This window comes from Cimex lectularius, unplaced genomic scaffold, assembly GCF_000648675.2.
Source record: "Cimex lectularius strain Harlan isolate CLEC.00 unplaced genomic scaffold, Clec_2.1 scaffold20, whole genome shotgun sequence".
NCBI lineage: Eukaryota > Metazoa > Arthropoda > Insecta > Hemiptera > Cimicidae > Cimex > Cimex lectularius.
In genome coordinates, this window is record NW_019392641.1 from 350,743 (window position 1) to 370,534 (window position 19,792).

The 19,792-nt window shown below is 37.0% G+C and overlaps 1 protein-coding gene across 4 annotated transcripts in view; it reads right to left on the minus strand.

Moving 5' to 3' along the window:
* The window catches only part of LOC106669929 (zinc finger protein 1-like), a 565,181-nt gene that overhangs the window by 345,018 nt on the left and 200,371 nt on the right, over positions 1-19,792 (minus strand). The gene's annotated exons all lie outside the window — the stretch shown is intronic.

Genomic DNA, 19,792 nt, shown 5'->3' on the forward strand with positions numbered 1-19,792 from the left:
CTAAAACACTTGTTTAAGATTTAAAAAAGTTTAGTTTTAAAGTCCTTGTTTTAGTCGGCCGTTGGATAATCAATTGCTAATTTTAAACTTATGTTGAGGTGAGCGGCCCCAGAAGTCATATTGGTTCTTCTGGGGCCGCTCACCTCAACATAAGTTTAAAATTAACAATAGTTTAGTTTTAAAATTCTTCCAATAGGATTAGGAAAATCGCACGAATTTATAAAAATAACCACCGTGCCCAAAAGTGTTTTAAATATTCAAACTACATAGACATACAAAAAAGGTGTTATTCCATATTTTATTCATATTGGTTCATTTCATTTATTTAAGAAATCGAAATAATTAAATTCGTTATCATTTTAATCAAGGGAATCGTTTGTATACATGGATTTATAAGATCTCTCGTGTCTTGGCAGAAATCTTTCCTGTTGTTACATTATCTTCCCAGTTGACGCCAAGAAGCTTCATTTTTTTTCGGCTGACCAAGGTTCGCCTCCGGAGGCCCTGTTTGCTGAGGGCCGTATTGTTTTTATTTTTGCAAGCGATAACGCCGGTAGCTTCTGCTTTTGCACGGAAACAAGTCACTCGCTCGATTGCTTGGTTCAAGCGCAACGCCTACACAATCGATTATCGAACCTAAAACCGATTTGGATCGATATTCACCATCAATTACGTCATCGTCACTGTGTCGTCACATCACCGACTTCTCGGATCATACGTCAACTGCATGCCGTCATCGAACCCAGCAGTAACCTCCGGCTCAACACTGCTTATTTTGATTGTTCGGAAAAGCGAGTTCGTCATCCAGCCAAGTATCTTTTTCATTTCGACTTTTTATTTTATTTTAATTTTTTTGTAAAACCCTGGCCAGTAAGGATGATTAGGAATTTTAAATATAGTTGAGGAAATTTCATTCAATTTTTTCTTTGGGTAAATAAATTGTAAATATTTCATTTTGACTCTTAAGTATTATCGATTTCCCCTTTTTTCTCAATAACATATTAAGTATGTATAAAGTATTTGCCACCTTTTAAAATAAAATTTAATTGTATATCGCTTGAAACGGGTACGGAGGTTTGCGGATCAATTAAGAACCGCCCCTCTCCCCAACATTTCCCATTAGTAGAATACGGCCAAATAAAACTATTGTGTTAATGGGGATCCAAGAACAATACGGTCAATTCGATAATAAAATTCTACGACAATAAAAAGAAATTCAATGAAAATAAATTAATAGTTCATTAGCTTTTAAGACTTGCGTAAGGTGATTCCCTCTTCAGATTATAGTTTATATTGTGATAGTGATCTACTATCCTTTATATTAATAAAATTTCGTTTATGCACATCCCATTTATTTACAATTGCTCTGGAATGACCAATTAAGGCATATAGAAGAGGTTGGGTGTAATACAGTATTCAAGCTTAAATGAGGCCCTCTGACGCTAAAAATGCTATTAAAAAATGGATTAAAAGTGGCTGCATCGGTGGGCCGGATCGGCAGAAAAGCTCTACAGATCTTTGTCATCGAATCAAGAGCACTGTCGATAGGTGGCCCTGGGAGGATCGGACTCGTAGAGGAGGCGTCATCCTCGCCCAATTAAGAATAGGCCTTGAGAGGTTGACATAGACACTTATTTTTGGACAAAAGCCCGAGTATGTGTCCGAGATGTGAAGAAAGATTGCTAGATGTGTCCCACTAGTTGAAGGGAACAATTCCTTCGTTCCATATAGAGAGCGTGTAGGAATGCCACCTGATATGGGAATCGAGGTTGAGCACGGCAAGTGGATGTTTTTTTGGGGAAAAGAGTTGTTTTATTGCATATAGGACTGATAGTTTTGTGGCCCGAGCGGATGTTGAGAGTGAATGCATTTAGTGTGAATGTGTAGTGTGAGGGCCGATGGTCTCGATATTTCGCAGCTATATAATAGTCATAAACGGTGACGGCGGAATAATTAAGAATGTATTTATTTTAGGAATTGATTTCGTTTGGGGCTGAAATGACCTAGCTGTTGCTAGCCCCTCGAGCCCAGCCTCGGCGCCTGGACGGATAAGACCGAGGTGGACCCCCGGAATGCCAACGTCCGATAATTTATTCTAAATTACAAAAGCTGGAATTACCGGTGGACTGCGAAGAGTGATATGCGCAACTCTGTACACGCGAGCTCACATACATAAATCATTAATCTGTATCATAGGGGCTTCCTCTCAAAAACTATATAAACAAATCTAGCTGGTTGAACTGATAAAAATTTTATGATGGTCAAAAGTCAGGAATTGAGTTTTTTAAGCAGAAAGCACGGCTCCTTCGTCACCTAACCAGATTTTCGGATACTCTGTGTTTTACTGTGTAGTGATTAGTGACCGTTAATCGATAATTATTCAGAAATCGTGAGATGCGGTCTGGTGTGATGTAGGTTTCAGAAAGACTGTGTTTTACGCTCTATTTTCTTTTTACCGATGTCTTCGTATTATTGTACCACATTAATATACATTATATTATTATGTTGTGTGTATATCCGAAATTATCCGGCCTACTGTGGAACGTGGAGAGCGCTCGACTTAAAAAAAAAAAAATTCGTACAGATAAAATAGCAAAAATGGAAAGTTATTTTTGGTTTTCTAATCATCCACGAAATAAAAAGATTTGTTAACAACATGTAATATCGGTAGGGATCTCTTTTCGGCTGAATAAATAATATTGACGTATGTTAACGTTCGAACTGGAGGCACTTTACAAAACCCTATAGGTTAAGCAGCTACGTAGAGCATGCACAGCTCTAGAAAAACTTACATTCTTATTTAACTATTTTTTCATATTTAGAATCGGAAACCAATTTTGAAGACAATTACAAAAAGAACGATTAAATATGTGTCTTTAAACCGGAGATATCCGAATTAGAAAATTTCATTATGTGTCGGACAGTCCTTTTCTAATTTTCGCAATGCTTTATTTTATGTGCATAATGTTAGTATTTTTCTTTTTCTCAATCCATTATCTAGTAGTAGCACTTATCATCTTACAGTCAACTAAGACGTTTCCACTATTCCTTTCTACATTTTCTTTTTAGCTCTCTACAATCTCTCTTCTCTTTCTCACTCCTTCGTCTTCTCTCTCTCTGCTTTCCTCTCTGTATTTTTCCCTCTTACGCCCAAAAAATCTATCACTTTCACCTTCACCCTCTTTTCCACTCTCTCCCCCACTCACTCACTCTCTTTCCTTCGTGATGAATCTGCAAATTTCTATTTCTATTTTTCTCTCTATCACCCAGAAACGTTAAATCTGCTTTTACCACTTTTCCCTCAACACTCTCTCTTTCTCTCTTCTCTCACCGACAGTTGTTTCTCTCTCACTCTTTTTCACTCTTTACCTCTCTCTCTCCAACTCTCTCTCTCTCACTCTCTTTCTCCCTCACTCTCTCTCTCACTCTCTCTCCCCCATTCACTCTCTCTCTCTCACTCACTCATTCTCTCATTTATACTCTCTACCTCTGTCTGTCTATCTATCTCTTTCTCTTCCCTCTGTCACTCACCCTTCACTCACTGTACGTCTGTCTTTCACAATAAATTGCAATTTTTATTTGTAATCTGCATGTTTTAGTTGATCCTAGTTAACAACAGTTATTATTTTAATGGATTATATTTTTTAAGAAAAGTGGGGACCAAAATTACGATAGCCTCAAGTGGTTAGAGCATCTGCGTGGGTTTTAAGCTAATTTTTCAAATCAACCTCACTTTACATAACCAATTTTTATTTGTAATAATTATAACAAATTTTTATTCGTAAGTAATTTTACTTATTTTTACTCAATTTGGCGTATGAGGTAGTTGTTATGAGTAGTAAAATTATCTGTGGGATATGACTTTATCTTCTTGTTGCCTTTTTGTCTAGAGGCAGCCGAGATCCGCAGTAGTTCACCCTGATAACATAATTCACCGACTCCTGAGGGTGCATCCGTTGAAGGAGCTAAGTGAGTTACGAGTAGTAAATCACCACCGCCTCCAGCTAATAGCATGTTACACGGTTTACCTTTACAACAGCATAAATCCAGGCCGCCGAACCATCAATTTACACCAGGCTCACAATGACGATGTAATTGCTGAGCCGGGATATTTATTAGCGGCATTCATTACCGGCGGACGGGTGGGAAACGTTTAAATTTAATTCACTTTTACGGTTTAATTGGTTGAAGCTCCTGCCCCCGTATTTACAATGTTCGCCGAATCGTGTTTCCCCGACTCGTTTGTCCCTCCCTCGCGCTATCTTTCGCCAATGTCGCCCTTTACCGAAAACAACATTTAGACGATAAAACGTTTAATTTTCCGTTACGAGTTGGATCTTCGGGAGGTCAAATGACGGATGAAATAAAAAGAACAGCTTCCGGGCTCAATCGAGCTTTCCCCGACTTATTGCGCCATCCTCAGGGCCTAATAAAATAGTAATGTAAGCATAATTACTTGGACCAGTCGTTTCCAATGGATGCATGCTCAACACCTTGCTCAACATGTGCAATCATAACCTATATGGTGTATGTAAATTCATCTTTCTTGGAGATGTAGGTATTCTAATGAATGATTTATGTTATTTTTTGTTCCTTGTTATTGTAATTTTGGATATTTATTTTACACAATTGTATTATTGTCAAAAAATTATACGCACTGTTTTAATGAAATTAGGCCCTGAGGCTGGTCGGATGGATATAAGTCGCATAAGTTCGGTTGAACCCGGAAGCTGTTCTTTTTATTTCATTCGTCATTTGACCTCCCGAAGATCCAACTTGTAAAATTAATTGCTGCAGGTCGATAACTTCAACTTCATAAAGTTTAATTTTCCATGAAAAATGTTTCCGAAAAACCCCCATTGGCCCTTCAAACGTGATGTAAACCACGGCTAAACTGAACCCATCTCATGTGGGCGTGTATGTTTTGTATCATAGCTGGTAGATTTCAGTTCTTTTGAACTAATATGTAATTACTAATAATGTTTTTATTGCATTATATTTTTCTTCTTTTGGGCCATGAGTTTTGTTCAATTGATATGATCGTTTTTTAATGAAAAATACCCCCCCCCCAGAAGCATTGAAAAAGGCAAGAAACCGAAACCCCAAAACAGGAATGACAGATCTACCAAAATAATCGAAAACAAAGAAATTATAGCAGACACCAAGCAGAAATTTCACAATACTTGTAATTTTGTAAGAACTAATAACATAATTTTATATAAATTCACTATTTTTCGTGTCCGCTTGACCAATTCATATCATTCAATTAATTAAGGTTTTAAGTTGAGATAAAAAAGTCAGCGTCACAAGCGGGATTCGAACCCACAACCTTCGGCTTGATACGCCGCTACTCAACCACTTGAGCTATCGTGACCTTGATCCACTCGGACTTCCCATCTCAACCCCACTTTTTTTTTAAATTTTCCCTCCTGTTAGCCATTTTTCAAATGTCGTGTATTCTATTTGATTCTCGGCGACAAATGAAATGGCCACAGAGAGCATTAGTGAAGGTATGCTTCATTTAAACTTATTAAAGTCACTAGTTTCGTGGTCCGCTTGACCAATTAATATCTTTTAATTAATTAAGGTTTTTAGTTGAGATAAAAGGTCACGATTGCTCAAGTGGTAGAGCAGCGGCGTATCTACTACTTTTTACTTACGTAGCGCACTTTTTTTTTTTAAATTTTCCCTCCTTTTTGCCATTTTTCAAATGTCGTGTAATCTATTTGATTCTCGGCGACAAATGAAATGGCCACGGATAGCTTTACTGAAGTGTACTTTATTTCAATTCATTAAATTCATTATTTTTCGTGGTCCGCTTTACCAATTAATATCATTCAATTAATTAAGGTTTTAAGTTGAGATAAAAAGGTGTGGTGGGAGATTTGAGATGGGAGTTAGTGCCCCAGTGGTTCAAAGTCACGATAGCTCAAATGGTTGAGTAGTGGCGTATCAAGCGGAAGGTCATGGGTTCGAATCCCGCTCCTGACACTGACTTTTTTATCTCAACTTAAAACCTTAATTAATTGAATGATATTAATTGGACAAGCGGACCACAAAAAATAGTGAATTTAATGAATTAAAATGAAGTATCCTTCACTAAAGCTCTCCGTGGCCATTTCATTTGTCGGCGAGAATCAAATAAACAGTAGCGGCGTATCAAGCCGTAGGTCGTGGATTCGAATCCCGTCTCCTGACACTGATTTTTTTTTAATCTCAACTTAAAACCTTAATTAATTGAATTATTTTATATTTATTTTCGGTTCATGACAAGCAAGAAACCTTTTGTAATAACTATTTGTTTTACATTCTTAAAGCATATCAGTTAATTTATTCAGTCGCCATGGTTCGTCTTCATGTGTCTATTGGGTGATGTTAGTTTAACAAGCCGGTTAATTCTCATGAGAAAACAGAGCAGCTAGTCTGAGGGAAAGGTCAACGTTTTAATTTTAAACATGAGTTCATGTTTTCATAGAATCTTCCCCTTAAACAAAAATGTATAACTCTTTAATTTGAAAATCATACACGAAGCACTTCAATCTGAAGTAAAAGGTCTTCCCTCCTCGAGGGATTTTATTTCAAACTAATTTAATTCCTCCATAGCCCATGGCGAAGGGTCGCCTGTTAATTATTTCAGGAGCCGGATGGGAAAAAAGCCGATTGTTGCTTCCTATCTTTATTTTCCCCCCCAAGATCAAATCAGGGGCAGGATGCGACCGGACATAACGGGCATACGAGGGTTTCCAGAATTGATTTAGTCTACTTATAGGGAAGGCTCACCCTATTTCCTGGCCGGCCCGGATACGGGGCAAGTGGTCCGCATCCCACCCGATGTCCACTCCACACTGATTGTTTATCTTATTACTTAACAGCCACCTTCCTCTTCCCCTGCTGTACCTACCCACAGCAAGTTTCCAGACGTTAAATCTTCATCATAATCCTATTCGGTTAAAGGAGCTTTCCCTACCCCCTCCCTAAGAATGTTTACTAATTGCCTAACTTCGAAGCTAAAGGTAGAGAGCGAGATTCAAAGTTGCTACCGGCCATAACCCTATTAAATGCTTTGTAAAACAATTTTGTCGATTTATTTGTAAGGTAATATTCATGGAAAACACTGGTAAGAAGTAGCTGAATCTCAAAAATATACCGTTAACTCCAGTGCATAGTTCAAATATAAAATATACATTATCTTATTTTTCTACAACACCTTCTTCACTAAATTAGTGAATTATTAATTACTATTAATTAAATAAATTAGTGAGAGAGTGAGAGGGAGGGAGTGAAANAGAGAGAGAGAGAGAGAGAGAGAGAGAGAGAGAGAGAGAGAATGATTGAGAAAGAGGAAAAGGATATTTAGATAGTAGATTAGTGAGTAAGAGGGTGAGGGTGAAAGGTGGGAGGGAAGCGAGAGTAGAATAAGAAAGAGAATGAGAGAGAGAGTAAGACAGACAGAAAGAGATAGATAGAAAGACAGAAAGGTAGAGAGAGAGAGAGAGAGAGAGAGAGAGAGAAAAAGAGAGAGAGAGAGAGAGAGAGTGATCGAGAAAACGGAAAAAGATATTGAGATAGTAAGTAGATTAGGGAGTAAGAAGTGTGGGTGAAAGGGGAGGAGGGAAAGCGACAGTAGAGAGATAGATAGAGAAAGAGAAAGAAAGAAAGAGAGAGAGAGAGAGAGAGAGAGAGAGAGAGAGAGAGAGAGAGAGAGAGAGAGAGAGAGAGAGAGAGGACACAAAAAGAGAGTACGGATTAAGGGAAAGTGAAGAAAAGAGCAATAATGATAGTGAGATAAACGGTATTAATAATATAAAGGAGTTTCTAGGTTAGTTTACCATGAGTAGGTGGTTGTGTTCTTTTAAAAAAATGAGTAATTAGTGTGTCACTGAGACAATTAGAGAGTAATATACATAATTAATTTTTGTAAGATGTACTTAGAAACGAATTGTTTATTTGTGACTGAATTAGTCATTAGTGAGCATGTGACTAGTTGATCTTGATTCAATTAACTATTGCGTTAGTAAAACAATTAAGAAAGCTGGTAGTCAATTTTTAATTCATTAAATTTCAGGTTTTGTTAAAGAACTTGGTGAATATGTGAACATATTGATTCTGAGCAATTGAACGTCTAAAAGTAAAAATTATTTGAGTTTTCCAATTAGATTGTAGGTTAGTGTACAAATGATTGACTTGGAAAGTGATTTAGATAAGTATTGATTCAGTTAATTAAGTATAGTGTGTGAATGATTGCATTAATTTAGTTAGTAGGTTAAAGTAAATGTTATTAATAAATTTGTCAATATAAGTTCGTCGAACCAAGGAGTGTGTTAGTTTAACTTATTTAAAAGCTCTATTCTCTACTCTAGTGTTTTTCAACGAAATCTTTTGTACGCTGCTCACATGTTGCCATTTGTTTATGGACTTTGTCTGCCAGGCATTGCGCCGTTTGACTAATATGAAACCGCATCGTTGGTCTATTTCTGTCTTACTGACCCACTGCGATTTTCCAGCTATTCAACCAGAGCCTAGGAAATACTCGTCTATTCATAGACTTTTCCATAGTTCCGTTGGTAGTGTTTATTATTGTATTGTAAAATTACGTGAAGGAAATGCGTCAGGGGGTGTCGGCAGTAGAGGGAAACCAATCATCTATGTAATTCGATGTTACGTAATAGGTTATTTTAAACTATTACTGTGCAAAAATCTCTGTTTCTAACTAGTTTCAAAGATTGTACTATCTTACCGATTCGTTTTTTCTTTTTTTTTTTTTTAAAGAAATTACTGAAAAAAAATTCAATTTGCAATCTTAGTACTTTTAATAGTTTGATAATCAGTTAGTTCCCATTGAAAACTTTACATTAAAATTTTAAACCCAGGCACCGGGTTTCTGCAGTTTTCTCGGGTTGTCTGTAAAAGGTCGGAGCAGAAAGAAAAATATAGTCGGCAATTAGCCGTAGGAAGCGCAGGTGGAAACCGTTTGGAAACAACTGACCTCATATTGAGGTCTTGAAACTGCCACCATTAACATTAGCAAAGGGCGTGGAGTTTTAATAACAGAAACCTATTAAAAACCATCGTATATCACAAGGATTACCGCCTCGGAAATTAATTTTTACCAATGAACAAACGCCTAGATATTTAGTAATCCCTCGGCTTGTGCGTTTCGAGGCTGGTAGTTCAAGGATTAAAGTGATAATCGATGAAACGGCCGTGTATAATTTTTAGTGCAACCAATAATAAGCTTAGAAATTATTGGTGATAAAGACGGCCCGAGCATTATTACCGAGGGTTAAAAAAATCGGCCTGGATTAGCGTTTATGGTTTAAAAAAACCGTGTCTTCTCGGTTTTGGGGGAGTTAACGGCATAAAAGGAATATCTGCTCCTGTCGGATTAAACGTAATCCATTCGGCCAGATTTGTGACGAATTAATAAACAAAATTTGACCGATGGTGTTTGAAAAGCACACTCATGTCTTCATTATTTGTGGAGCCAGGCTACGTAAATATGTATCAAGGGAGAGCTCATCGACGAATTCATTATTATTGAAATGAATAAATTTTTCATAGACGTAATAATAAAGCAAAATTACATTATATAAATAGTTAACAATTATGTAAACTAGTTATCATAGCTTATGGTTTGTACCACCAACCACATAAAATAGCAGTATGAGACCAAAATATATTTGCAACTTTTCAATTAATTAATCTTTATGTAAGGTCTTGGTTTAAAAAAAAGTCAGTGTAACGAGCAGGATTCGTACCCACGACCTGCGGCTAAATACGCCGATGCTCTACCACTTGCTATCGAGACTTCGATCCACTCGGACACCTACTCTCCATCTCAACCAATCGAAGTCAGGATACCTCAAGTGGTAGAGCAGCGGCGTATTTAGCCGAAGGTCGTGGGTTCGAATACCGCTCGTGAGACTGATTTTTTGTCTCAACCAAAACCTTAATTAAAGATTAATTAATTGAAAAAATTTATTTGTTCACTCGGACCACGAAACCTGAGATGAAACATGAGATCATCATATTCACACATAAACCTATTCTGATCCTACTTGGCTATAGAAAACTGTACTCGCCTAAGCAATGCGAAGCACTTGAGAGAGAAAGAGAAAGAGAGAAAAAAGAGAGGTGGACGAGAGAGAGAGTGAGCGGAAAAGGAAGAAGGAAAGACAAAAGAACAGAGAAATAGATATTAGATAGAAATGGCGAAGAAAATCTTTAGTAAGTAAGATTGAGGGGATAAATTAAAAGAGATAGTTAGGGAGAGAGTGAGTATCTGTGGGAGGAAGAGAGAAAAGAACAGATAATAGAGTTAAATAGAAAAAGTGGACCAAATCGAGAGAGAATTAGAAAAAGTATAAATAAAAAGATCAAAAGAGAAGACAAAGCGATAGACCAGTATAAAGACTAAAAAGAAAAAGAGAAAGAAAGCGGTAAGGAGAGACTAAACAAAAAATGAGTAGGAAAGAGAAAAGGAAAAAGAATAGGGAAGGAAGAAAGATATATTGAGAATGTGTGAGAGAGTGAGTGAGGGAGAGGAATAGAGAGATGAAGAGGGAGAGGGAGTGAGTAAGGGAAAGGGAGAGGGAGAGGGAGTTAGTGAGTAAGAGGAAGAAGGAGATGAAGAGGGAGAGAGGGAGGAATGGAGGGAAGGGATATATATATATGAGAGAAAGAGAGAAACAGACCAACAATTGAGAATCAGATATTAAGTGAGAAGATTTTAGAGCAATATGTACGAAGGATTAAGAATATGAATCAGAAAAAGAAAGAAAAAGTTATTATCTAAATGAGTAACACTGGGGGTGAAAGACTAAGATAGAGTGATTGTATGAAAGAAAGCAAGAGAGAGAAAATGGTAAAATGATGAGAGATGTTGGGGGTGTGTGTGCAAGAGTGAGAAAAAAAGAAGAAAAGAAAGAAGTTTTAAAGACCGAATTATTGCGAGACAATGATGAGTGGGTGTGTGTATGTTTTCACAAGAATCTTGTTGTGTAGATCTTTAATCGAACTTTAGTCCTATATGTGAAAATTGATTTAAGGCAGTATTTTACGATTGGGCAAAAATGTATCTATTGTGTTTTTAAACTAATGCACATATTAGTAGTTGTACTCCGGCTTAGTGTTTTAAACTGCGAGTACAGACTCGGTTCTTCTTATTTCTCAGACAAGAAGAGCGTGAAATGGTACAGATGAACAATGTTACTGGAGTGAAACTGGATAGGATCCAACTGAGCTTTTATCCTTTACTTTGACATTCATCTTCCTAGCACCTAAGTTCCTTTAACCTGATATATATCCGGTTATTTACGACTTCGCGAATTCTGTTTCACGATCCTGTTTCCGTTCTTATTATATATAAGGGGCTATTTTTAATTATTTTTTCAACTGGTTGTAACTTCCGAACCGGCGATCTTTTATCTGCATGTATATATTAGTTCTTTTCTCCTACGTTTGATTTACTAGGGAAGTTTCATTACGGTCAACTTTATCCTGAGTTTTTTATTTCGCCCAAGGAATTTTTTGTACCCCTGGCAAAAGTTTATACGAGATATTCCCTATACAGAGCATAAACGTGTGTTATTACAACCGATTGACGTTGTTATGACCAAATAGAAACTCGTACTCGAGGATATTGATTGTAGACCCCTCGGACAGAGGTAAGGTCCAGATGGCGCGTCCAAGGTATTGCCAAAGGTGGTCAGTTGCACTTTTATTAGAAACACCCTTGGAATAGGGATGATGGGAGATGTTGCCCACACATGTCCTTTCCTTTATTACTCTCCTCCCCTCGCTCCTCCGGGTTCACTTTTATACCGGCGTCCCACCTTGCTTTTATGAATAAAAGGAGTCCTTTTTTTATATTTATATCCTCAGCCGGATATAATGACAATCGAGTATTGGACGCTCTTGGCAAGATTGAAAAAGCGTTTTGTTTCAAGGAGAAATGGAGAATTTGTAACCGGTTTTGTGTTTGGAATTTTAAACATACGAGATGCAGGGGTATTCACGATGTTTGTAAGATGTTAACTCGTGTTAACTCGAATAGAGAAATGTCCAGTTAGATCGTGAACGCCCCCTTCTTTTCTTAGCATGTTAAACGTTAATTTTTCCGCAATGCTGTGCGTAGCGATTGGTAGAACCAAAAATAAAGCTATAACAGACCTTGAAGGCTTGTTGTTGTTCGTTTTGATTAAATTGTAAGATGCCAGAAGTTAATAAAAAAGGAAAATTAATCGACTCTTTCATTCAAAATGCTATATATGCACTAGAAAAGTACTAATAAATGACGTGCTTCAATTAGTGCCGACATACGTAACTTGTATCCTAACCTCTAACAGCCTACATCATTATAGGATATGGGATGTATCTATTATGAAGGTGAGTATAATGACAGGTCAGAAATTAACAAAAGAAATATATTGGTCTGATTTAATTAATGCGTATTTAAGAATAAAAATACGTGTAAACAAAAAACAGCTGTTAAATTAATGGCTGCCATGTTGTTACCTCCGCCCTAACGGATAGCAATGTGACTACCTTGACCTAACACCTAACATTAGATCGAGTAATGTTAACTAGCCGATTCTTATAAGTCTACGTCATCATTTTTCTCGATATAACAGAGTTAACAAGGTCAACAACACAAAGATCGTGAACAAACCTATTACCCTTTCCTATGTTTATATATAAAGTAGACCTATTTTATCATCACCCATATTTACGCAGGTTTACAAAACAGATGTTAAACTTACACTTTGGTCACATGTTTGTGTTTGTGTTTATCGTTAATAATCTAGATCGACTTAACTTTAAAGAGGATTTATATTGGCCAAATTTGAAAATGTGGTAAGTCGAAAAACACGGTCCTCATGTATCCTCATATTCGTAATAACGACGGTCCCTGGCTCCGGAGCCCGTATGGAAATAATTCCTACAAGACTGACGCAATCGTGTTTTTCGGATTTCCGATCATGCTGTTCATCCCGATGATTTGCTCAATCGGGCCACCTTTGGCCGCCCTCGTCTCACCAGAGAAAAGCACGGAGACGAAATGCGTCGCACTGATAATTTCTGTCATTCTAATCAAGGTCCTGATGATATCCGTGCCTTACTACTTTGACTGGCTGGGAAGAAAGGCCAAAGACTATGGCGTTTTCAAACTCTTATCCATCAAGATATAAAAAGGAAGATAATCAGATATTGAAGATAACGATGAAATAAAACTGTAATTATCCACAGTTGTTTCTTTATAAAACAATCCGTTTCAGTATATAACGTGATAGGGTTGCCCATCATCTGGAAATTGTGTAAAAATTAACAGATAAAATTACTTAAAATTGTAATTGTGTTTTATGTTAATGTTTCGACCGTTTAACCTCGCGACGTAAACGAGAGGGTAGAGCTTTCTCGAACTTTTCTATTAATTGGTGAATGTAGGTTCTAGTTTCGAGCATACCGAGGTCGCGAAAGGTCTTGGTTTTGATCCCCAAGTAGACCCTCTTGATTTCAGTGCTGAAGGTAATTGTGCTTTTCACTTGCTCAGCCGCAAGTTTTCTGAATTCGCCGATTTCCTCTATGATTTCCCCTTTTTCCTGGGTGGTCAGGATTTCATCCAGAAGGACCATGTTCGTCAGCATTTCCATGGTGCTGTTAATTTCGTCGAGGAGGATGGAGAAGTTGCGCGCCGTCATTTCCATGGCGGACTGCAGCTTGCAGATGCAATCGTCGACAGTTCGGAAAAACTCGTTGTGCGCTTTTTCCGTTTCCGGGACGTATTCAGACCAGAAGTAGTGGATCAGCTTGGGCCGCAGCTGGTAAAGATCGCGCAATATGTTCTTGACATAGCGATTTCTGATGTAAGCGCTGGGACGCTCGATTTTGTACAGGCGGTCCCGGAACATCTCCATCGTTTCCTGGACCTTCTCCTTAATGGGGACAATCGGCTTTCTTTCTTCATCTGTGCACTCTTTGTACGTTATAAATTGCATGTTAAAATGAAATATGTTGTGTATAATGTTGAACTGTGAGTTGCTCATATGGTAAAATTCTGACTTCAACATTGATTTCGATATATGAATCGATACTAACCATGAACGCTGCTGTATTCTCTACTAAAGTTATCCATTTATTTCAAATAAAACCATTTTAACTATTCTACTAATTGAAGATTTCGACATTTCTTGGCACCATGTAGGGTGCGTGTAGCAATGCCGCATGATACGAGAGTTGTGCTTGAGCACGACAGCAAGTACCTGTACCCCGCCCCGTTTCGATATTATATGTTAAATATCACCTTTTGTGTTCCATTTTGTATATATTGAAGCTGAATGTATTTATTAGCGAGAGTGTGTCAATTAGATCAGCTATGTAATGTGTGTGGAAGGGTTATTGAGGAATACCATTACACCCTTACTGACTGATGGCTTGTATTAAGAGTGAGTGAGAGTGTGATTGGGTTTAGAAATGGAAATTGATTGTGGTGGGATCTGAAGAGACCTAGGTGATACCCCTCGTGCAAAATGTCGGTGGCGGGACGAACAAGACCGACGTCTTACGACGTGATTCTCGAGGCCTAACGGTAATTTATTTTAAATTACTAAAAAGCTGGAATTGCAGACGGGCTTCGGGAAGTGAAAATTTAGTTCTTATATTTTAAAATATGAAAAAGTATATATAAANTATTTATATATAATGTGTGGTGTTTAGTGACCGTTGATTAATGATTATTTGGAGATCGTGAGATGCGGTCTGGTCTCACTATCTCCAAATAATGTATATAATAAGTCAGGTTTGCATTCTTCAAGAAAATGAATATTTTGAATATTTAATTTAAAAAATTTATAATCTCTTTTTATGTTTCAGATTATTTTAACAAAGAAAAATTGTTTCATTTTTCATTACTATCATCATTTTTTAAAAGAAACTTCAAAATGTGAATAACCATTTTTTAAGCGTTTGTAAACAAAAAATACAAATTTTTACCAAGGAAATGTTAATTTTACATTTGGTATAGCTAAGGATGGAAAAATTAAGACACATCATTAATAGGGTCAACTTTTCTGAATGGGCCATATCTGACAATATTTATAGTATGAAAAAATCTTAGTTAAACTTTAGGCAAGAATTTAGGAAAATTGTAAAAGTTGATCTCCTAAATGATTTTATACTTTATTTGCTTAAGGTTACAATAAAACCAAAGAATCTCATAGGGGTTTTAATATTCTTTCCACTGACATTGTTAAATTTACAGCATGATTAACATTCTAGGAGATACGGGGGCTGTCTAGGATATAGCAGAAGCTATTACAAACTCTATGATTTCGTTACGTCATTAGTTATCCAAATAATATCCTGCATGTAGCAGAAACCATTTTACCCTTATAATAACTATTTATGCCATCAATTTTAAGTTATTTAAAAGTTCATATAAACATTTAACGTTCAAGCTGAACATTATACAATTAGATGGCGTCCTTATTCGTTTTTCCAGCGGATTTTCTTGTAAAACGTCGAAGGAAAAGAATTACAAAGAGGAAAATATCACATGGAACAAATCCAACGGAGTGAAATAAGAGGAGGGAAGAGGAACCCGGCTTTCAAAGGGATGTGTCCAGTGGAAGAGACAAAGGTATGCGTGAAGTGGAAGGCAATTAAAATAAAAAGGAATCCAATATCACCTCTTCCGATTGATCTCCGGACGGGGTGCCGAGCACGTGTTTCGGTGTGAGCGTTTAGTCAAATCAAAGGTGCCCCGGCGGATCCAGGAATCCCAATATCCTCAGACAACGATCCGCGCCGTGGAATTCACAAATTTAAATATTGTCAGGATAAAACCCCCCGGCGGAACGGGGCCTCTTTATTGGCCCAATCGGATTTATTGCACGAGGACCGCCGCACGATTGCATCCGCGCTAAATGCACGACGGAAAAAAGAAAAAACTAGTCTTTATTGCGACGAGTTTAATTTATGGCGTTTGGGAACTGTATTGTTACATTATTCTGGCATGGTTGGGCATCTTAGGTTTTTATTAAAAACCAAATCGACAGTACAGAAATAAAACATTGTTGAAGTAAACGATGTTACGTTAGGCATTGCGCAAAAATCGGGTAAACGTTTACATATAAGTACATACAAATCCTAGTGGAACCAAGGAAATACTAAAAGTGAAAAAGTGAAAAATATCGAAATTCCTGTCATTCGATTAAGGATTAACATCCAACTACATGTTTTTTTTTCTTTTTTCCAAACTTCCAAAACTTTTTTCCAAATTTCAGGGGCTATGCCGGATTTCGAACCCAGATCCGCTTGCATACCAAATAAGAGTCGGACGATCTAACCACTCAGTAGTCCCAATACACTGGGTGGTAGACATTGCAACTTCTCTTGAGACGTGAGCCTTTAATCCAAGGCGAGAGCCTAAATACCCAAAAAAACTGGGATCTTTTAGTACCGCTAAAGTAGGTGCAGATCATGAGTGAATTAGAGGCAACAATCCGCAGATAACTTGCTGAAACCCAAGAACATTTAGGCCCCAAATTCATTTCGTGGCATAAGCTACAGCCATAGCCACACAACCTTTTCCGACAATCCTCCAAGACAACTAAAGCGCCAATGGGATTAGTGTGAAAGTGCCAAAGTGATTAGTGTGTTTTTAGTGTGAAATAAAACTCAATTTTTTCTATACAATAAATAAACTTTAGTCGGTCAAATATCTTCCATTCAGTTCGATGACCTTTTGTCACAATAATCATAATTTCATGATCCCGCGCACATAGAACCCCTAGTCCTTATCAGAAAAAAATCACCAAGTGCGATTTGACGTTAAATTTATAAAGTTTTGTTTTAAAAATGTCCTAGACGTCTTGTATGATCTTATTCAACTGCTATATGTGATACATTTAACTGTTTTGCGATCCTTCGCACAGTTATATGACGCTTCGATTTAATTATGGCTTTCATTTCGTCATCATCAACCAAAGAAGGTACGTTTGGCAAAGAACTAGTACGTTTGGCATCTTTCAGTGAAAAATCTCCAGAACGAAATTTTTTAAATTCTGACATGTTCGATCTGATAAACAATCAACACTATAAACTTCACATATCTCTTTGCCTCAGCCGCTTTCTTGCCTTTATGTAAATGAAAAAGAAAAATGTGTCCGAAATGCTTATTTTTGCCCTCCAAGTTTAAGACTAACCGTGAACTGACAATTATAAACGAAATTACAGAGAATTTGTTTCTATAGCAACCTGAAGGTTTTGATTACCAAATCTCAAAACAAAAAATATTGTAACATTGACAAAAGAACAACTAAATAAGCATAACGCTATCTATTCATGTACCCCGTTTATTGTCTTGCCATCCATTTCTATTTATGTTAGGTTAAGTGAATAGTGCTATGGTAGGAGTGTAATTACTTTCCAACTCACAAAAGATTCAATTAAAAAAAAAAAAAAGTTATTTACCCATTTCTTTGACACAAGAATATTACATCAGAGATAATATTAACTCTTTATAATAAAATTAAGTCTTATCACTTATCTTCATATTTGGAAGTGCTATATATAAAAAAAATAAGATAAAAAAACGCCTTGTCACATTTTGGAAGGGTGTGCACATCTATGCGACACTATACAACGTGTATCACGAATCAGTACGCAATCGCAACGCCTCTTTTGTTCTTAATGCACTTCTTTGCGCAAAACCTTGTAATAAATTGTTAGGTAAATTTTATTAGCACAACCATGTAATAAATTGTACGTTAAACTTAGGCTGCTCGTCCATTGGAACCGAACTACGACGGACGTTCAACAGCCAAACTATTTGACCAAACGGACGACCGGCAATATAGCCGAACGCCGTCGTCCACTGTAGCCGATTTTCGTCAGTTCACGACACAGCCCAAATGGAAGTAGAAGATTGGTTGCTGCTCGAAAATTCTTAGTTTACATACAAAAGAAATGAAAGAAATAAACAAAAATATTGGAAGTTTCATTTCTAAAGCTATCCTTGACCACAGCTTACGCTGGACATCTCTCCGATGATAGAGAGGATCACGCATGTCCCAAGAGCCTGCTCCTCAACCGCACTTATCAATTTTTCGCAATCCATCGAAATGAAAACGAAACGAAAAGGTAAGCAAAAAGCAAAGAACGGCGTTAAACAATGGTGAGCGTTTGATGTCACGTGGTTGACAGTTGAAGTCGAAGTAACCATTCGGCTGAATAGGACTGAAAAATCCAACTTTTTTTTGATCGGAAAGTGCTTCGGCCATACACGGCCCAACACGACCGAACGAATTGGTTCCAATGGACGAGTGCTCATTCGTTTCTTCGTTTTTGGATCATCCGGCCCTATTCGGCCGTACAACGGCCGAGCAAATTCGGCCGAAAACGGCTCCAGTGGACGGCCTACCTTAATCGTTTTAAATAAAGTTATTCCGTTGTTTTGATAAATTTTCTGCCTAACTATCATAATTAAATAATTTTTATAAAAACGCATGCATTTTTAATCTCGTTTAATTTGGTTTATATTAAAATAAGAATGTTTTAATTAATATAACGACAAAATTAGATATACATAGTTCGAAATAAACTACAAAAAATATGAGTGACCTGTTCTGACACTACTCGACGTAAATAGTGTAATTTTATGAGCAAAACCATGAAATAAATTGTTAGTTAAATTCATTATATCAAAAAATTGTATTCCGGTGTTTTGATAAATTTTCTACTAAACCATTAAAATTATTTTTTTAAATAAACACCAATGAATTTTTGATCTCGGTTAATTTGATTTAATAATTTAATTTGAATTAATATAATGGCATTAATACATGTAGTTTGAATAAAAATATGAGTGTCCGGTTCTTTTGTCTTCGATTGTACTCGATGCGACCCGACGAAAATCTGGACAGTGGGGACGCAGAGAGTAGAGAAGGGTAGCGTTGCAAATTATCGGGCAGATGTGCACGGGGGTAATACAAACTTATGGAAAATTGGACTTTGGATTAGCGTCCGGTAGCATCGGGTAGCATCGCATAGCGTTGGATCGGGTGTGTTCCCAGATTTAGTTTTCTAGGGTTGGTCTATGAGGAGAAGTTTGTTCAAGTGTAATCTTCCTTTTAATGTTCCCCAGTTTCAAGGATAAAAATCTTACAATAAAAGGAATCCCGGAAGAACCGGATATGTATTAATCCAACTTATGTTTCTTATGTTTATTTCAATCAAAGAATAGGATGAGTTCTGCTGAAAAATAATAGCCGCAGGAAATATTATTAAACACTGTGCCCATTTTGTTTCATAATGATACGTCTACAGTAAATCATTTTAACGGTTTATGATAATTTAAGATAATTGAAATTGTCATTATTAAAGCTACATCGAAGAATCAACATATCATTGGAAGAAGGAATTTATAACGTATTTCTTTTCTCCGATCCAGATTAATTTAAAGGGAAAAGAAAAGTATCACAAGGAAAATTGTTATATAGGGAATATCGGTCCACACATGAGTTACGGGGTGTGGGGGTAGTATATAGAATGGAAATACCTTGCCAGCAGAACCGATCACACCTCCCTCCCTTAACAGTTTAATCTCCCTTTAACATTTGCATTTTATTATTTCCCGGCCCTTCTTTTACGGGCGACATTCCGAAAGTGATAGGGCTCCCGGCCCTACAAGACGATAAATAAAACCGCCATGGAACAATCAGTAGCAATATTAGCACAGGGCATTTACATACATGGCCCACTTGCTTCAGGTTTATGTGAGGGCGAAACTGAC